The sequence below is a fragment of the Moschus berezovskii genome, chromosome 11 (assembly GCF_049115385.1).
Source record: "Moschus berezovskii isolate FMDL1 chromosome 11, NW_MosBer_1.0, whole genome shotgun sequence".
In the NCBI taxonomy this organism is placed as follows: Eukaryota; Metazoa; Chordata; class Mammalia; order Artiodactyla; family Moschidae; genus Moschus; species Moschus berezovskii.
The window spans coordinates 2,762,536-2,783,115 of record NC_142470.1 but is presented as its reverse complement, the minus strand read 5'-3'; the positions used below and the strand labels follow the sequence as shown (position 1 = coordinate 2,783,115).

Sequence of the window (20,580 nt, the reverse complement as noted above, 5' to 3'; positions counted from 1 at the left end):
AGTGATGGGACAGGATGCGATGATCTTAGTTCTCTTAAGCCTGCTTTCCTGAGTACCCCGACCCCACTCAGCCTGGAGAGTCTACTGTAGGAAACGGGGAAGGGGAGGGGGAAGCCGCAGTGGCCATGCCACCCCTGGACCCACATCCTGGCAGCTGGCTGCTTGAGGGCCAAGGGCAAAGGTGACTGGAGCCCATGGTTCTCAGTTGTGACCAGCCCTGACCTGGACCGCACGTGAATGGGGGCGCACGCAATTACAGAACTTCGGATTTCATCAATTTCACAAAGCTATCATCGTCCAGGAAAAAGCCCAGGACCCTGACCCTCACACCCTCAGCTCCTGTTGGGGCCCTGGCTGATGAGACAGGGAAAGGCAAGCCAAGGTAATTTATTCGAGATCCATTTATTCTTTATAGTTTTGCCAACATGGAGACATGCTCCTTCTGACAACCTGTGCTGAAAACACGGGTCCCAAGGTTTGAGCTGTGAGACACTCGTTCTCAGGGCTCATTTGCAGACCTCAACGACATTCTCCCCTTGGGCAGAGGGATAATCCAGATACAGCTCAGGACTGTGGGGTGGCCCCGCACACAAGATCCTGCACCGCCCGGCTGGAGGACTTCAGGACAGCGCCCTGGGGTGCCTGCTGGGCCGCTGCCACTGCAGACGGACACCGCTGCCTTCAGGTGCCTTCCCGCCCGCCGCCCCGTCCTTGTTGCTGGGCCGTCATCTCTGGTTCCCGAAATCCACGCAGTCTCTGTTCCCGTCCCTGTAACACGCACAGCCGCCGCCTCAGCCCTGCTGATCCACACACAGGGGGAGGAGCACACACTGCTGGCCTGCACGTTCTTCTTCAGAGGCATTCCCAAGGCCGTGCCTTTCCCAGGCTCTGTACTGCCCTCGAGTCTGGCGGTGCATGGCTGCTGACCGGGGTTCCCACCTGCAGACAGGAAACCGAGGGGACCCACTAGGCGCGCCTCCCGGTGCTGGAGGGGCCGGACCGAGGCCCCTCCCTGGTCAAGCCTCGTCACCTTGGGTTGGAGACCTCAGGACAGCAGCGGGGTTGTGGAATGCAAAGACAAGCCTCCTCAGTCTCATTCCCCGAACATTCCACCCAGTTTCTAGGGGGTCAGCCAGCGGGGGTTCAAGCAGGTGGGGAGGACACGCCGCCGCCAGGCTCAGAGGCGGACAGACTGGACCTGCTGCCACCTGACTCCCGGCAAGTCCTCCGTCACCCCAGCCCCACCCAGTGGAGAAGCTACAGAAAACCAAGCGAAGGATACAAGGAGACACAGGCAAAAAGTCTAGTAGCAGCCACAAGTTCAAGATCCTTCTCAAAAAGCAAAACAAAGCACTCAACTCGGATTGAAAACCCAACCAGATACACCGTGCAGACAACCCTCGCCTGCCCTGTGGTGCCTCCCACAGGGCGTGAGGGCTGGGTCACACTAGCTTCCATTGTCGCGAGAACCCTCACCCCTGCCAGCAGGGAGTCACCAGCTGCATCCTGACCCCCTAGCTCTGTCCAGGGCGGCTTTCACTGTCGGGTCCTCCAACACCCCCACAACTGATTCCACCCGGCTGCACATACCCCTCCCCGACACACCCCTAACTTGCCACCCAGGTGCCCCGTCAGCTAATGACCCGACTCCCCTCCAGGATCTCACACACTGCCCACACCCAGGTTCTGGCAAACCACTGTCTACTGTGAGGGTCCAGAAGCTGCCAGGCCCCCAGGCAGCCTCCTGCCCAGCTTACCTGTCCTGACACGTGTCCCGAAGAGACCACTGCAGCTCTCGGCCATGGACCAGCCGCGCCTATGATCTGAGATGGGAGTCTAATCAGCGAATCCTCCCAAACCCTGTTTTTCTGCAGCAGTGCTGTCAACCGGATCCTCTGGCCTTCCCTCCAGGGACTCCTCACGTCAGGCACTCGGCGCACAAGCACTCGTGGGTCGGGTGGCGCAGGACCCCAGCTGAGCAGCCCTCAGCCAGGGAGGCACGTCACAGGCACTCAAGGACTCCTAAAACGTCCTCCCACACAGACTGGCAGAACCGCCGTTTCCAGCAGACCCGCTCCCGGCCAATCCCACCAGACCAAACTCACTGTGGGCCTCTGCGCTCCCTCAGTCCTCCCCGGCTTTCTCTTCTGCGCACATGGGAACAAGGGGCTCCCTCAGTGATGTCCGGCTACAAACCATTCTTAGTGCCCACGGTTCTGAGCACTGAGCGTAGAAATAGCCGCTTCCTCTCTGCCCCAAGGGCACGGGTGCAGCAGGGCGGCTGCACCCGTGGTGCCGGCAAGTCCGGCATCTGCAGGGCAGTGCCCGCCCCCCTCCCAGGCCTCAAGGAGCAGCTCAGCAGAGCATGGCCTCTTACCTTGGTCTGGAGCGTGAGGCTGCTCACTCTCACCTACGTTCACAGGCTAACAATCACCGTCCTTCCTGTATCAAGTAACAAGAACGGTTGGTCCAGAATCATCGAAGAGAAGCTACTACTGAGTATTTAAAACTAATGGCAGGGGCTGCTGGCCCAGAACCACTGGCAGTCAGCTCTGAGACTGACAGGGTCTGCCTGTGCCAGCACCGGGAAGTAGGCTGGTGTCTGATGAACTTGGGGGACCACAGCGCAGCCAAGCTCCTCTGTCCATGGGATTTCCCAGGAAAGAATACCAGAGTGGCTTACCATTCCCTTCTCTGGGTAATCTTTCTGACCAAGGCACTGAACCCAAGTTTCTCGGGTCTCCTGCATTGGCAAGCAGATTCTTACCACCGAGTCACCTAGGAAGCCCATCCAGGAGGGCCCCCCTCAGAAATCTCTGCACTTTCTCTCCCAGGGAGCTACCAGTGAGACACTGGATAGATCAATGGGTCAGAAAAGTACAATTAACAAGGCGACAAATAAAAAAGCTCTGGAGTTTAAACAGGCCTCACTGTAGGCCACTGCAGTTGATCTTCTGAATTGTCTATCTGGCAACTTTTTCTTTTAAAGAGTTTCTAGCTGTACAATCCATCATAAAATTTCTTTTAAGAGGCAGGCTACGTGTGAATATCCTGTAACATTTTAATCCACCTAAAACAAGTTCAATTATGTCAGTTACTAGATGGCATTGAGCTCACCTTTGAAAGGGAAATTTTAGTGCCACCATTTTGCAAGGCAAGTAGGTCGGCCTTACTGAAACCTACCCATCCCTCCCACTGGCCGCTGCGCCAGAGGGCAGACGTCCACCTGCGGCCGCTCCTCACAGGGCAGCCTCGTGGTGTCCCGGGGCCCAGCCAACCGCTAGGAGAATTGAGGTGTTCTTACATGACAGGCTTCAGGAAACACACTCCCACCCTCGGTAGGCACTTTGTCACGTGTCAGACTATCAATCCTCCAGATGTCCACCGGCCAGAACACTGGGCGTAGACCGAGCCTCTTTCCTCTCTGCCGCCTCATGACGCAGACGTGGCACGGCAGCCACAGCTGCAACGCCTCCAGGGGCAGTGCGGGGAAGACAGGACACCCGTGGGTCCCAGACCCGAGGTTGCCTATGCGCCTGCGAAGCGCGCAACGAGGCCCTCCACCCAGGCTTGGCTGCATTCGACCTCCAGGCCTGCACCCGTCTGCACGCCAAACCCAGGTACCTTCCGTTTGACCGACTCCCTGCTTCATTTCGGGCTGTGTGGAAAACCGAGGTGACGATCCAGCGTGCAGACCCCAGGGGACAGAAGGGCCGCCCTATGCATGCCGCCGCCCTCTCCCCACTGTTGCGGGAAGGGGACACCCCGTAGACCGCCTAGCTTTGCGACAGGGCCCAGTATACAGTGGCCATTAATACATTTAAAGACAAAACCAAACGCGAAGGGCTCCTGCGCTTCGAGCCCCACCGCACCGAGCCGGAAGGTTGGAGCATGGGGGCGCGGCACGTTCCCCTAACGTCCCAACTCACCCGTTAAACCACCGCTGCCTCGCCGTGTTCCCGAGGACTCCAAACCGGGAAACTGCGGAGAGCACCCCGGGCGGAGACGCCGGCGCGGCGCTCGGCCGCATGGGGGCCCCGGGGCGGCCCGGCGCGCGGTCTCCCGCCCAGAGGCCGTAACGAGGTACCACCAAGCTCTCCATCTCCGCCGTCCGAAAAGGACGCGCGAGCGCGCGCCACGCCTTTTATAGCGCGGACGGCGGCCCGCGAGGCCCAGCCCGCGCCCTCCCCGAGTTCGCGGGCGCCGCAGCGCCATCTAGCGGACCCTCCGGGCCGCACCGCCTGCGCGGCGCCCGCGGCCCCGGCCGAGCTCCCCTGTCGCGTCCTCCGGCCAGCCGCGCCCGGCGTGCGGGCGATCCTCGCGCGGCCCCCGCGCCTCCGACGGCAGGGTGGGACCTGCCTTCCGTGGACGGCGGGACAGCACGGGCTAGCTTCTGCAAAACACTTGGACGCTTGCTCCTTGGAAGAAAAGCTATGACTGACCTAGACAGAGTATTAAAAAGCAGAGACAAAGGTCCGTCTCGTCAAGGCTATGGTTTTTCCAGTGGTCATGTATGGATGTGAGAGTTGGACCATAAAGCAAGCTGAGCACTGAAGAATTGATGCTTTTGAACTGTGGTGTTGGAGAAGACTCCTGAGCGCCCCTTGGACTGCAAGGAGGTCCAATCAGTCCATCCTAAAGGAGATCAGTCCTGAGTTTTCATTGGAAGGACTGATGTTGAAGCTGAAACTCCAATATTTTGGCCACCTGATGTGAAGAGCTGACTCATTGGAAAAGACCCTGATGCTGGGAAAGATTGAGGGCAGGAGGAGAAGGGGACGACAGAGGATGAGATGGCTGGATGGCATCACCGACTCAATGGACATGAGATTGAGCAAACTCCAGGAGATGGTGATGGACAGGGAGGCCTGGCGTGCTGCAGTCCATGGGGTCGCAAACAGTCGCACACGACTGACTGACAACAAAAGCACTTAGAACCAGGCAAGGCCCAGTGTGCGTGTCCTCCAGGGGGTCTTCCTGACCCAGGGATCGAACACGGTCTCCTGCATTGCAGGCAGATTCTTTACCATCTGAGCCACTAGGGAAGCTCGAAGTCCAGAGGCACCTGATAACTAACACCTGCCTTAGTGACTGCCCCAACCCATGAGCGTCCCTAACCTGGGGCCACCTTTTTATTCCCTGCAGAAGGGCCTCCCGCTTTCTGGGAGGCTTGGCTGTGCTGCTCATCTGCCACAGCCCCCTGGAACCCCTGCCTCCAGGGTGGGTCTGAGGTCCTGCGAAAGCCTTCTTCACTTCTCCTACAGTGTAGAGACCTCCATCAAGCCCCGCTCAGGAGGGGTCACCTAGGTGTCGGCTCTGACTTGGGATAGGGGTTGCCCGGGGGTGCTGGGGAAGCCTTGAGGTGGGGTCAAGGAGAACCCACCATGGGTTCATTTTCCTGAGACTTCTCACAAGGTCACAGATTATGGCCATTTGGGCTACACCGCTGTGAAAAGTGTTGCTAATAGGATTCTCTGTGATTGGGGTCAGAGTGGGGAGTCCCAGATCTGCCTCCCAGGGCAGCCCCTTGGGCCACTTGACCGAGAGCGTCCCAGCGGCACCGCATTCCTGGGCAGATGGGGTGCTGTCTCCTTGAAGCACAGTGCACACACAGTGAGCGGTGGGGCCTGGTTTCGTGGGGGCAGGCTGAGCTGGCTTTGGGACGGAAGGACCCCTCCCCTCCTACCCACCCAACAGCCACAGTGACCAGCTGGCAAGCTGCAGACCCAATTCTCCAAGGACAGGAAGCTTCCAGACCTGGAGAGGGGTTCCTGGGCCCTCTCACGGGATGCCCTGGCCCCTGGAATCCAGTGCTCCACCACCCTGGCCCTGTGGCGGGCCGTCACGCTCGGGTCCCCGAGGCAGGTGGTGATGACGCGGTTGGCCAGGCTGCTGAACTGGGTGACAGTGGCGCAGACAGTGGGGGCCAGGTGCTCCTTGCCCTTCTTGTCCCGCTGGGACCAGATGGAGCCCAGGCAGTGGTAGGGGACCACCGCCCTGAACAGCTCCTGGGGGGCAGGGGAGGGTCACCTGGCTCTGCCACACCCCAGCTCAGCACCCCAGGTCCCCCCCAGGCCTAAGCGGGGTTACTAGTCAGAGCTGGAGCTCTGGAAACTGGGGACTGGGGTGAGGTGGGGCCCTGTCTTTGCTCCTGGCCCAACATCAGCCTCTGGGGGCTGCTCCCTGTGTCCCTGTGTGTCCCCACCCCTACCCCCTATCCGCCCCTAAGCCTCCCCGCTAGCCCTCAGGCTCTGCCTCTGGGCTACATGCGGGCCACCAGAAATAGGAGGCCGAGCCCTGGGGTGGGCGGCAGCAGTGGTGGTCTGGCCTCGGGTCCCCTTCACTGCAGGCCGAGCCTATCGGCTGCCCTCCTCGGGTCTTCAGCCCCAGTGTGTGGACCCCTGCTTTCCCAAACAAGGCTCAGAGTGGCCAAGAAGACCTCAGAGTTTGGAAACTGTGACCACTGTTCAAATCATGTTTGCATTAGACCAAGATCTCCTTTCCGGGGCTTTGAGCTAAACAAAGATTTATGGACTCACATGTTCAGCACAGCGATGGGAGAGAAAAATCAGAGATGGACTCAATATTTCCACGATTCAGGGAACTTGGAAAATGCAGAAGAGGAAGAGGAAGGACCTGCCGATGTCCACCAGGGCTCCGGAAAAGCACACGCCCGGGAATCCTCCTCACGCACCGTGGCTCAGGCACGCGAGGGGTGGGTGGGGTGAGAACGGGGCGCGGCCGCTGCGGTGGAAAGGCTTGCTCTTTGGTGACAATTCCTTTGGCATTCGTTCTTTCACATTCACTCTCCTTGAAGCAGTTGTTCAGTCACTAAGTCGCGTCTGACCTTTCGACCCCGTGGACCGCAGCGCCAGGCTCCTCTGCCCTCTACCATCTCCCAGAGCTCATGTCCATTGTGTCCGTCATGCTAGGCAACCACCCCACCCTCTGCCCCCGCCTCTCCTTTAGCTCCAGTCTCCACTCCACAGATGAGTGAAAAGTGGGAAAGGCCCCCCGGTCCTGTCCCCACTCTGCCTGTGGATGGTGAGCCCCACGACAGCCCCCAGCATCCCCACCTCCAGGCCCACATCCTACGTGATTCCTCCCTGAGGGTGAAGGGGCTTTGGGACTGGGTTCAAATGAACAGAATCGGGAAAAGCGACGGGCTGTCCGTTCCAAGACTCACTGATGAAACGTCTGAGACTCCGCCTGGTCCCTCCTCCTGGGCTCCTCTGTCCTGTCTCTCCCTGTCTCTGATGCAATGTTCTAGAGAGGCAGGATCAGATGTTATGAGGTGCCCTGAGGCTCCAGTACAAAGAACTGACATTGGGTCCTGGCCCACAGACAGGAAAGACATGAACCCCCGTCCATACGGAATGGACAGAATGGAACCCCCGTCCATCCACCAGTGACCCCAGAGGCAGACCCGCCCTGATGGAGCCTCAGCTGGGACCACAGCCCAGCCTCCTGGGCAACCTCGGGGCAGAGGTCCCCCTCTGAGCGGAGCCTGCATCCTGGTCACAGACGCTGTGCGAGGGTCAGGGTTTGCCCTCGTGCATGTGCGTGCTCAGTCGCTTAGTCGTGTCCGACTCTTTGTGACCTGTGGACTGTAGCCCACCAGGCTCCTCTGTCCTTGGGATTCTCCAGGCAAGAATACTGGAGTGGGTTGCCATACCCTCCTTCAGGGGATCTTCCCAACCCGGGGATTGAACTCCTGTCTCCTGTGGCTCCTGTGTTGCAGGAGGATTTCTTCCCCCTGAGCCACGGGGGAAGTCCCTTGCTCTTGTAAGTGAGGGGAAGGCCATCACAGGGCACAGACCCCAGGACATCCGTCCAGGCCCGGGTCTGCCTCCCCCTCCTCCCCACTCCCTCCATCTCCAGCCACCCTGGCTCCCACCTCACCTGCCCTCTGGCCAAAATCTCTTCCTCCTCTGAGTCTATCACCAACCCTCCCGCCCGCCCCCAGCTCACTGCTCAGAGCGCGCAGAGCAGGCCACCCCTGTCTTTCTGGTCAGGCCATCGGTGTCCCGTGGAGCCTTGTAGAACCCCAGGGCTCCCGGCCCTCCCTCTGGCTCAGCTCCCTGGAGCACGGGCTCTTCTCTCACGTGGACGTGCTCTCCTGCTCTCGTCCACCTGCCCCTCCAGGCCATGAGCCACTGCAGGGCAGGGACCATCCGTCAGGTCAGCACCACCCCCAGGCCTGACATGGCCCCTGTTCTTCATGCCGGGGACGCAGTAGCTGAACCATCAACAGAGGGTCTCCGAGCCCCCTCCTGCCTCTGAGCAGCTGACACTGTGGGCCTGGAGGCTAACAATAAAAGGTGCCTGTTGAGTCAGAGGCAGGGGGACGCCCAGAATGACCCTGGGCTATCCTCCACGGAGCAGAGTGGGCACTGCCCGCCCCCTCGTGGTCATCTCCAGCACTGCAGCCCCAGGCAGGAAAAGCAGAAACCAAATCCCTTGTTTGGGGTCCAGGTTCCCCAACGGTTTCCCCGACGGTTCAGCGGGTAAAGAATCTGCTTGCAACGCAGGAGACACACTGGGAAGACCCCCTGGAGAAGGGAAAAGGCAGCCCCCTCAATACTCTTGCCCGAAAAGCCCCATGGACAGAGGAGCCTGGTGGGGCATGACAGCAACTCAGCAAGGCAGTGGTTCCACCAGGGCCCACCCCCGAAGGAGCAGGGCCTGCCGGCTCCTGGGCAAAAGGGACCTCAGCGCCTCCCCTGCCCCCTCCCCGCTCCACTGTCCCCATGCCCAGGTCACTCCGGAGGCCACCTCACCCCAAGCAGGGGTCCAAATGAGGACCCCCAGGGGCCAACAAGGAGGGTCTTGTCCCTGGTCCCCGACGGGTGGTTCAGTCCCCGTCCCCTTCTGCACCCCCGGGTCCCCAGTCCCCCGCATCCCCAGGCTGCCCCCTGCTCAGAAGGACCTCAGGGAGCAGAAAGCTTTTTCCAAGGACTCAGAGCACAGTAGGTCATGGATCAGGGAGCAAGGCCAACAGACTCTCCTGCAATCTTATGGAGCCTCCGCGACCACCCCATCTAAGCACCCCCTCCACAGGGGAGTAAGCTGAGGCCTCCTCTCCTGCAGCCCCTCCACCCTGGGGAGGAGCCCCATCCTAGTTCCCGGTGCCCAGAGTGGTGGACACAGGACCCCAGGCCCTGTCTTCCAGGCCTCTCTAGGGATGGCCCAGTGGGCACTCTGGCGACCCCCTGCCCGTGCTGTGGGCTGGGCATGTTGCTGGGGGGTCATCACCTCTGTCTGCAGCCTCCTCCTCCTGACCCCTGTCCCCTCCCCCCGTGCGCACACCCCTCTGACCCCCAGCAGGACAGTCAGCAAGTGTGAGCGTGTGTGTGCATGCGCACGCCTGCGGCCTCGTGGGGACGCCCCGAGGAATCGGCCCCCACAGGAGGCGTGGGCGGGGTCCTCCAGGACCTGAGAAGCTCTCACCCCAGAGGAAACCCCCGGGGAGGGGTGAGGCCGGCCGGGCAACTGGGAACCAATCCTGTCCTTCTAGACTCTGCCCACCTCCCGGGCCGGGGCCTCATGGCGGGTTGGACGGGGACCTGCATCAGCCCAGCTCCGCGAGGACGCTCCCAGGCTTTCTCCTCTGGACGGGTGTGGTGGGCACCCGCTCGCGGTCGTACTGGCCTCCCTCCCGCTTGGCGGCCGGGCCTCACGATCACGGCCAAGAGCTCGCAGGAGACCCCGGCTGGTGCAGGCACTTGACCCCGCCCACAGCGCGCAGGCGCCTCTGGCCTGTGTCCTGACGCTTGCTAAGCTCTCTGTGATCACCGCCGCCCTCTACCCTCCTCCCCGCCCCCAAGTTCCCTGGGCCCTGAGCCCACCCTCCCAGACGGGTGGGCTGCAGCACACTGGGCTGGCTGGGTTGGACATCTGGGGACCCGAGGGTCTCTGATTCTACCCCTTCCAGCTCTGTTGGTCACCAGACTCCATCCCAGGGTCCAGCTCAGGGCATGGCTGGGTCAGGGGGACCCGCAGGGGGCAATAGACACCTGGCTGGGGCAGGGAGAAGGTCTGGCGGCCCCTTCTCCTCCTTCTCCACCCCTCCCCGCCACCCCTACATTCGTCTCTCTCACAAGACCCCAGGCAGAAGTTACATGCAGCCCAGGCTGGTGTACGTGCGGACCGGAGAAAGCCCACCATGCAGATGAGTGCCTGTTGGGGCACTTACTGTCATCAGGGTTCACCCACTTTGTAGATGCAGTGGTCCCAGGTCAAGCTCACCCAGCTCTCAGTGACCAAGGCCGGCGGTGCGCGGGGCAGTCAGAATCACGCTCCTCAGCTTCACTGAGCCCGGGCAGGGACAGAAAGCACCAGACCCCCATTGCCCTTTTCACCACGTTGAGTCATGCTCAAAATCCTCCAAGCCAGGCTTCAGCAATACGTGAACCGTGAACTTCCAGATGTTCAAGCTGGTTTTAGAAAAGGCAGAGGAACCAGGGATCAAATTGCCAACATCCGCTGGATCATTGAAAAAGCAAGAGAGTTCCAGAAAACATCTATTTCTGCTTCATTGACTATGCCAAAGTCTTTGACTGGGTGGATCACAATAAGCTGTGGAAAATTCTGAAAGAGGTGGGAATACCAGACCACCTCACCTGCCTCCTGAGAAGCCTGTATGCAGGTCAGGAAGCAACAGTTAGAACTGGACATGGAACAATAGACTGGTTCCAAATAGGAGAAGGTGTACGTCAAGGTTGTATATTGTCATTCTGCTTATTTAACTTATATGCAGAGTACATCAAGCAAAATATCGGACTGGTTGAAGCACAAGCTGGAATCAAGATTGCCGGGAGAAATATCAATAACCTCAGATATGCAGATGACACCACCCTTATGGCAGAAAGTGAAGAGGAACTCAAAGGCCTCTTGATGAAAGTGAAAGAGGAGAGTGAAAAGGTTGGCTTGAAGCTCAACATTCAGAAAACAAAGATCATGGCATCTGGTCCCATCACTTCATGGCAAATAGATGGGGAAACAGTGGAAACAGTGGCAGACTTTATTTTTTGGGGCTCCAAAATCACTGCGGATGCTGATTGCAGCCAGGAAATTAAAAGATGCTTACTCCTTGGAAGGAAAGTTATGACTAACCTAGATAGCGTATTAAAAAGCAGAGACATTACTTTGCCAACAAAGGTCCGTCTAGTCAAGGCTATGGTTTTTCCCGTGGTCATATATGGATGTGAGAGTTGGACTGTGAAGAAAGCTGATCACCGAAGAATTGATGCTTTTGAACTGTGGTGCTGGAGAAGACTCTTGAGAGTCCCTTGGACTGCAAGGAGATCCAACCAGTCCATTCTAAAGGAGATTAGTCCTGGGTGTTCATTGGAAGGACTGATGCTAAAGCTGAAACTGCAATACTTTGGCCACCTCATGCGACAAGTTGACTCATTGGAAAAGACTCTGATGCTGGGAGGGACTGGGGGCGGGAGGAGAAGGGGACAACAGAGAATGAGATGGCTGGATGGTATCACCAACTCAATGGACATGAGTTTGAGTGAACTCCGGGAGTTGGTGATGGACAGGGAGGCCTGGTGTGCTGTGGTTCATGGGGTCACAAAGAGTTGGACACGACTGAGCAACTGAACTGAACTGAAGCTGCTGTAGGAGTTTTGAGCTCTCCTGGACACTATGGCTTGTCCATTTTTGTCTCACGTAAGGCCGTCCTGTTCTTCTCCTTCCCTTATAAGGAAACTATATGTACCTCACCCAATTAGCAAGATTCCTACCCAGTTCCTTTGTTCGCTGCCTGGACACAGTAGGGGAAGGAGAGGGCGGGATGATCTGAGAGAAGAGCACTGAAACATACACATCTCCATGTGTGAAACAGGTAGCCAGTGGGGGTTTGATGTATGACGCAGGGACCCCAAAGCCAGTGCTTTGTGACTGCCCAGAAGGGTGGGGTGGGGAGGGAGGTGGGAGAGGGGTTCAAGAAGGAGGGGATACATGTAAACCTACGGCCAGTTCATGTTGATGTATGGTAGAAGCCATCACAGGGTTGCAATTATCCTCTCATTTTAAAAATAGAAATTAACACAAACAGCAGATGACCTCTGACGGTTGTGGCTCTGTCCGGAGGCCAGCTGTCCTAACGCAGCTCTCGCTAATAAACTCTATTCTGTCTCACTGTGTCTCTTGTCTGGCAACTCTTTTCCCACCTAAGCCTGGACCACAACACTGAGGACACAGTCTATTCATACGAGGGGCATGGTCCTGCCAGCAAGACCGCTGTCCGTAGCTTGGCATGAGTCTTTACTTTGGGCAGTTGGCGGGGGTGGGGAGAGGATGGGAAGGCAGGTGCCCCTGCCCAGACAGGCTCAGCTGATCTACACACTGAAGAAACGTCAGCTCTCCTGGGCCCCAGGGGCCACAGAGACAGGACCTGCAGCCTCCACGGACGACCCAAAGGACCCCCAAAGGGCAGGTGGTCATCAAAGGGAAACTGAGCAACGCTTCTCCAGCTGTGCAAGCCTTGGGGTCAAGGTTCTTAGGGTCAAGAACCCCAATTTCAGAGAAAGAAAGGGGTCTTCTCTGCTCCCCACAACATTCTAGGGGGTTCATACTCGTTTATATGCTCGGAGAGATGGACACAAGATCGCAGACGCCCGTACTCCAGAGGAGCCCTGTGGACGGCCCGGCTGAGGGAGCTTCCTGAGGAGCCTGAGGACCACCTACCGGCAGCCTGGCGTCTCCCCTCCCCATGCTAGGGGCGGAGGATGTTGCTAGGATACAGGATGCCCCGCCCCCTGGCAGAGCTGCCCCCAAGCTTTCGTCGCACCCTTCTCGCCTCCTCAGCGTGCACTCCCCTCTGACCCCTGGCAGGGCAGGGAGTGAGTGAGTGTGTGTGTCGGTGTGTCTGTGTGCACGCCTGCGCCCCTGCGGGGCGCCCCGAGGAACGGTCCCACTTGGGGGAGGTGGGCAGGGGTCTTGCAGGACCTGAGGGGCTCATCCTAGAGTAAACCCGGACTCTGCCCACCTGGTGGCACCGCGGGCCCGGGCAGACCCTGCCTGCTCCGGCCTCAGTTTCTCAGCTGTCCCTCTCGGCTGGAGGTGGACCCGCGCCCGCTGGGCTCAGTTTGGGTGCGAGCAGGGCTCTCCCCGCCGGGTGGGTGGAAGGGTCGCGCTTGGGGCGCACGAGCCTCTCTCCAACCTTCGACTCGGGTGCGCCGGGAGCGGGGCTTCCGGGCGTCGTGTCCACCGTGAGGCGCGCACCCGGGCCCGCGCAGCACCGACGGCTCCCCGTGCGCCGGGTCCCCCGACCCCCACTGCCCTGCGAGCCCCGCGTGCGCTGGGGCGTTCGAAGCGCCCCTGTGGGGCCTGGCGCCGAGGGCTGGAGGAGGAGCGCGGGTGACACCTGTCTGCGGAGAACCGACAGCGCCCTGATCTCGGAACCGCGGGACCGCGTCAGCTTCAGAAGCCTGTCGGGTGCCAGGAGAGACTGGCCTATGAAGCAAAGACTCCGACCTTTCCCTCGGTGCCCCTCACCCGCCGGACCGGACTGGGGCCGGGAGGACCGCCAACTTTTGGCGCTGCGTCCCCGATCCGGTGCGGTCCAGTTCTGCTTTTGTTCTTCTGAGGGGGGATGAGCTGGACATACCGGAAGGTGAGCTGGAGACCGCTGTCACCCCAGGAACGGAGCCAGGACCCTGAGCCAGGTCACCCGAGCGAGCGCGGTGCTGCCACCCCGTCTGCGCCACTTCTGGGGGCGCGGCCCTTGCGGCAGGGGCGCACCGGGTACCCAGGGGTGGCGTCGCCCGGCGGAGGACACACACGGGGCTTGGCTCCTCTGTGCCTCATCCGTTAGGAGTTGAGGCACGTCTTTGTGGGTTGACTCTAGGGACCACGGGGCACCACTCGAGTCATTTTGTGCAGATCTGTTTGGGGCTGAACTGAAAATGGCCATTGTGCCCTCAAGTCTCCGCTTCTCCAGTTGCCTGTGTTTTTTTGTTTTTTTTTTTTTTCTGTGTCAGGGAAAGAAAGTGATTCCACATTTTACTCTTTGGAAAAAATGAAACAGCACACCTGGACTTTTCCTTAAAATGATACTTGTTACCTTTCAAATCTTGCTTGAGGATTGCTTCATGGTAAAAAAAAGGCAGCTTTCGTTGAAAGACTCATATTCTAAAAATTCTAAAATCTGAAATAGGGAGGAGAGTTTTCCCACAGTTCCTCAGAAAGGGCCCTGGACCAGAGGTCAGAGAAACTCCCAGTGTGTCCTTGGGTCAGTCACCCTCCTTGGGCCTCAATGTCCTCATCTGTAAAATGGGTTGGGACAGTGGGGCTAGGTGATTTCCAAAGGTTCTCGCAGCTCTGACAGCTGATGATGTTACCAAGTGTTCTTTAAGCCATGAAACAGGTGATACAAATGGGTTTTTTTTCTCAAGTTATAGGCTAGTAAATGCCCAAACCAGAGGGGGTCAGCTCTAAGGTGAATTAGTCCAGTGAAAGTCGTTTATATCCGTGTGTCATGGAAAGTCCCGTTAAACGATCACCGCCCACGGGCCGCTCCTCCGACGCCACCAGAGTTTGTTTTTGACCTCTGGACACTTTGACTCATCTCTCAGGAGGGTTTGTGTTCGACCCACTCAGTAGTCCCCTGAGTCTCATATCCGGTGAGTCAGTCTCCGAAATACTCATTAATTCCAAGTCCTGGTGCTGAATCCCATCTCCACCCCTGATGTGGACAAGTTTTGTCAGCAAACCTCAGGGTCTCAGTCACACTGTGGTAAATGGCATCACCACGTTCGCTCCTGTTCCTCCCCATTGATACATTCCACACGTGTATTAGCTGCGTCAAAACCACAAAGATAAAATTTCTGCCCTGTCCTCTTGCCACGAGAGACTCTTTTAACCTCTTTTAACCTGGGAGGGTCAAGGCATGCGCTCATGCTGAGCTGCTGGCTGGAGCATCCCCCAGCATCTCCCTCTGAGGGTGTCTTCCCCTGCTTCCCCCTGGGTGGGGTTTAAGGGGCTGTGGCCCATACTCTTGGGGCAGGTCAGCATTCAGGGCCCTAGCAAGTGCCCAGCCCTGCTTATTCTGGGACCACGACACATCTCCAAATTGAATGGGAAGAAAATTACTTTAAAAAAAAAAAAACACCAAAAACCTTCTTTACTGAGATGTAACTCACGTGCCACATGATCCACCCACTTAAAATATATGTGTTCAGTCGTGTCTGAATCTACGACCCCACGGACTGTAGCCCGCCAGACCCTTCTGCCCAAGGAATTTTCCAGGCACAAATACTGGAGTAGGTAGCCATTTCCTCCTCCAGGGGATCTTCCAGACCCAGGGATCTCTTGATTCTTTACCACTAGCGCCACCTGGAAGCTCCTTAAGTGTATGATTCAGAGCTTTTTTAGTGTGGATCCACAGAGCTGTGCGACCATCACCATACAGCCGAGCATTTCACCACCTCAAAGAAAACCCTGGGCCCGTTAACAGTCACCCCCATTTCTCTTATCCTCACAGCCCTAGACAGCCATTGATCTACTTTTTCTATTTTGGACTTTTCACAGACCTAGAATAATCAATGTGTGACTTTGTGTGACAGCACCTTTAATGCAGCATGATGTCAAGGTTCATCCATGTTTGTGGCATGAATCAATAATTCATTGTTTGCCAAATAATGTTGCATTGCATAGAGTTACTATACTTTGCTTATCCACTCGTCAGATGATGGACTGATTGGGCTGTTTCTGCCTTTTGGCTGTTTCAAGCAACCATGCTATGAACATTTGCGTGCGAGCTTTTCATCTGCTTTTATTTCTCTTGGGCATATTCTTAAGAGTAGAAATGCTAGATCATATGGAAACTCTTTAAATTTTGAAGCATCACCAGGCTGTCTTCCAAAGGGCCGCACTATTTTGTATTTCTGCCAGCCACATATGAGGATTCCAGTTTCTGCACATCCTTGCCAACCCTTCCCATATCTGTCCTTTTAATCAAACCATCCTGGTGGGTGTGAGGGCTACTATGCTGGCTCAGATGGTAAAGAATCCACCTGCAGTGCAGGAGACCTGGGTTCAATCCCTGGGTCAGGAAGATCTCCTGGAAGAGGAAACGGCAGCCCACTCCAGTATTCGTGCCTGGAGAACTCCGTGCATGCAGGAGGCTGGCGGGCTGCAGTCCCCGGGGCCGCAGAGCCGACTGAGCAGCTGTGGAACGGCATCTCGTTGACTGTGGTCTCGGTATGCCGTCCCTCCTGAATGATGATGTTGAGCACTTTCCCCGTGCTTATTGGTCGTGTGTATGTCTTCTTTGGAGAGATGTCTACTCACCTCCTTTCTCCATTTAAAAAAAGTGGGTTATTCATTTTATTATCAAGTTGTGAGCATTTACTATATATTCTCCACGCAAGTCTCTTATATCTATGGTTAGCTGACGTTTTGTCCCATTCAGTAGGGTGTATTCTCATTTTAGTGATACTGTCTTTTGATGCACGTTTTAAATTTTAATGAAATCCAATTTATTTTTTATACTTGTGCAAAAAGTGTCATATATAAGAAACCATTCCCTAACTCAGGTCAAAACGTTTTATCCCCACTTGTTTTCCTCTAAGAGTTTTCTAGTTTTGTCTTATGTGTCGCTGTTTGATCTGTTTTGAGTTAACCTCTGTGAGGCTGGAAGGAAGAGTCCAGTTTCTTCCTTCGCGTGTACATACCTGGTTGTCCCAATACCATTTGTTCAAATGAACTATTCTCTCCCCATTTAATTGTCCGGTCACTCATCAAACACTGAGTGCAAACGTGCAGGCTTGTTTCCGGACTCTTGGCTCTATTCCGTTGATCTATTTTTATGCCAGGGCCACACTGTCTTCATAATAGTTTTGAAATTGGGAGGTGCGAGTCCTCCATCTTTGCTCTGCTTTTTCAATACTGTTTTGGCTATTCTGTGTTCCTTGCATTTCCAAATGGATTTCAGCATTGGCTTGTTTATTTATGCAACCAAAATAAGAAAGAAAAGAAAAAGAAAAGGCAGCTGAGATTTTGCTGTGGATCACATTGAACCTGTAGTTTCCTTTGTGAAGTATTGCCATCTTAATAGCATAAAGTCTTTTAATTCATGAACATGGGATGTCCTTCTGTTTATCTTGGCCTTCTTTAATTGCTTCCAATAACGTTCTGTAGCTTTCATTATACAAGTCTTAATACTTTGGATGCTAAATTGATTTATGGATATTTTAATCTTTTGAATGTTTTGTGAATGAAGTTGCTTTCTTATATTCATTGTCAGAGTGTGTTCCTGTATAGAAATGCAGTTGATTTTTAAAGCTTATCTTGGCTGTGCCGGCCTTGGCTGCTGCGCGGGCTCCCCTCCAGGAGCGCAGGCTCCTCCCTGCAGTGGCCCCTGCTGTGGGGCACAGGCTCCAGGCACGCGGGCTTCCATAGTTGCTGCACATGGGGTCAGTAGCTGTGGCCCCTGGCTCGAGAGCGCGGGCTTAGTTGCTGTGAAGCACGTGGGATCTTCCCGGATAAGGGATCAGACCCATGTGTCCTGGGTTGGCAGGTGGCTTCTTTACCACTGAGCCGCCAGGAAAGCCCACAGTTGATTTTTTAAACTGACACAGGACAATGCACTAGTTTCAGGTGTCTGAGCCGATGATTGGATATTTGTATACACTGCCCAGTGGCCACCACGGTCAGTCAACTTTCACCACCTCACATAGTTACACAGTGTTTCCCTTCCGATGAGAACTTTCAAGTTCTCCTCTCCTGGCAGCTTTCCAATACTCAGCCCAGTGCCGTGAACTGCAGTCACCACGCCGTGCGCTGCATCCCCGGGACTCGCTTATTTTAGAGCTGGAAGGTGCGTGTTTGGCCCCTTTAGCCCCGACCTCTGGTAACCATCATGCTCTTCTCTGTATCTAGTAGCCCTTATGGCTTTTAAGATTCAGAATATAAGTGTATTATATGGTATTTGTCTTTCTCAAAGACGCTTACTCCTTGGAAGGAAAGTTATGGCCAACCTAGACAGCATATTAAAAAGCAGAGACATTACTTTGCCAACAAAGGTCCGTCTAGTCAATCTATGGTTTTTCCCGTGGTCATGTATGGATGTGAGAGCTGGACTGTGAAGAAAGCTGAGCACTGAAGAATCGATGCTTTTGAACTGTGGTGTTGGATAAGACTCTTGAGAGTCCCTTGGACTGCAAGGAGATCCAACCATTCCATCCTAAAGGAGATCAGTCCTGGGTGTTCATTGGAAGGACTGATGCTGAGGCTGAAACCCCAATACTTTGGCCGCCTCATGCGAAGAGGTGACTCACTGGAAAAGACCCTGATGCTGGGAGGGATTGGGGGCGGGAGGAGAAGGGGACGACAGAGGATGAGATGGCTGGATGGCATCACCAACTCGATGGACATGAGTTTGGTGATGGACAGGGAGGCCTGGTGTGCTGTGATTCATGGGGTCGCAAGAGTTGGATTCCTCTGGAGCCGGTGCCAGCACCAGAGCCTGCTGGAGGACGAGCCCCAGAGACCAAATGTTCCAGGGTAGTACCAGAGCTCCAGCCAGCTCCCAGCAGCAGCCCAAGAGCGTGGGCGATCTCTGGAGCCAGCCGCCCCAGAGCCCCAGGCTCAGGTCACTTCCCGCACGGGCTCCAGCACCGACCCACTCCCAGAGGCAGTTCTATTAGCACCTCCAGGGCTCGAGTCAGCGCTGGCCCCACAGCCAGATGGGCTCCCATGCCAGTACCAGCTGCGCCCCAGCTCCGCTCCTGGGTGCTGTCCCACAAGCCGGAGCCAGCTTGGACATCAGCCACCGCGCCAGCTCCAGACACAGAGGCGGCTCTCACTGACCCCTGCGCCAGCCCCAGGGATAGCTCTGGTGCCCATTTAGAAGGAGGACCAGTGCAGAGCCCGTTCACAGAGCCAGTGTGAGGTTCCCAGGAGGCAGCGGCTCCAGCACCAGCTCTAGCATCGGCTTCAGAGGTAGAGCCGGCACCAGGTTCAGAGCTAGAGCCGGCTCCAGTGACGGCTCGAGGGCCAGCTTGGCTGCCGGAAGCCAGTGTCGGCTTGGGAGAAGGCACTCCGGTACCCACACCAGAGCTAGGCCAAGCTCTGGCCCCAGCATGATGCCATTTCAGGCACAGAGGCAGCTCTATCCTCGGTTCATGGGCCGGATTCCATGCCTGCTGGGGGGCCAGCGTCTGCCCTGACAGCGATTCCAGAGGTGGACCCAGTGCCAGAGCTACGGCCGGCTCCACCACCAGGCTGAGGGCCAGTTATGGAGCGAGAGCCAGGACTGGCTATGCAGCGGGAGGCACAGAAACGAGTGAGCCCCGGGCCAGCACAAGGGACAGCTCCCGCGACCAGGCCACACCCGCAGCGGCTCAGCGCTGTGACATCAGCTGGGGTGCGGGACGCACAGCTGGAGCCACACCAGCACCCGCCCAGGAGTCAACACCGGCCTCAGGGGCCACTCCAGAGGCAGAGCCGCTGAACTGCAATAGCGGCACCAGCTGCAGGGCCAGGTCTCCATCTCGGAGGCAGACCCGGCTAGCGCGCCTCCCCTGGGGCCGGAGCTGAGGCCGACACCCGCTCTTGCATCAGCTCCACTGCCAGTTCTAGGAGCAGAGCCCCTTTGAACCGGAGCCAGCTCTGTCCCAGCTTCAGATCAGCTCTAGCACTGGGCGGGGCCAGGTATGCGGCCAAGGGGCGAGACGGTCCCTTCCGGGCAGGTCACTCGCAGGTCCCTTCATCACCTCCTCTCTCAACTCCTCCTCCTCCTCCCTGAGGTCTCAGCCCTTGGGGTCTCTGGGGCCCTGCTTTCCCAAGCAAGGCTCAAAGTGGGCAGAGACCACCAATGCTGGAAACTGCAGCCAGTATTGTAAAAACTGTGTTCTGACCCAGAAAATCCACCTCATGGGTTCCCTTAAGTAGTGATTTATGGGCACAGATGTTCCCTTCAGCACGATGCTGAGAATGAAAAATGGCAAATGGCCCACGCCCCGCGGTAGGGGCTCTTTGGAAATTCTGATTTGAGGCCCCAGAAAATGTGGAGGAGGAAGGGGACTGGTCGGAGTCCAGCTGGGGAAACCACGTTTCAGGAGGGTACATGCCCCCAGGATCCTCCCCACAGACACCCCCAAGTGCACAGGCACACATGGGGACACGCATCACGCGAGGGTCCCTGTGGCTGAGCCCCTCCTAGGAGTCGCTCTGCAGGTAAAGGGATGCACCGGTGGAGCTCTGGGTCCCACACGCGGTTCTCCCGGAGAGGAGTGTCTTTCCACACCTCCCTCCAGGGGGTCTGCCGGCCTCTGCCTCCTCACGTCGTCCCCAGACCAGACACCTGCCGGTGTAGGAGCGATACTGCCGTCTCCGCGTTTGCGTTCTCGCGTCATCGGGAGGCCGAGCGTCTCTGACGTTCCCCAACCACCTGCGTCGCCGGTTAGACGTGCCTGTGTGTGTCCTCTGTCCCTTTTAAGAACACTGACTTTCAAGATCTGGGGAGCACGGGGATGTCAAACCGCTCTCTGGCCCTGGGATGCGAGGGCCGCTGTCCCAGCTTGTGGTCTGTCCTCCCAGCTCTCTGCATGTTTGTTTCTGTTT

General features: G+C 57.0%; 1 long non-coding RNA gene and 2 other non-coding genes across 3 annotated transcripts; all 3 read right to left on the bottom strand.

The window, feature by feature from the left end:
* Positions 1-383: 383 nt before the first annotated feature.
* On the bottom strand, positions 384-4,128 carry LOC129539603 (uncharacterized). The gene is made up of 4 exons (XR_008682488.2): positions 3,930-4,128; positions 2,378-2,442; positions 1,758-1,823; positions 384-939 (listed from the first exon to the last, which is right to left on the bottom strand). It is a non-coding gene; the product is annotated as an uncharacterized LOC129539603 (long non-coding RNA).
* Positions 2,179-2,312, bottom strand: LOC129540136 (small nucleolar RNA SNORA43). Its single transcript, XR_008682594.2, has one exon. It is a non-coding gene; the product is annotated as a small nucleolar RNA SNORA43 (small nucleolar RNA).
* On the bottom strand, positions 3,354-3,485 carry LOC129540139 (small nucleolar RNA SNORA17). The gene has a single exon (XR_008682597.2). It is a non-coding gene; the product is annotated as a small nucleolar RNA SNORA17 (small nucleolar RNA).
* Positions 4,129-20,580: the final 16,452 nt, after the last annotated feature.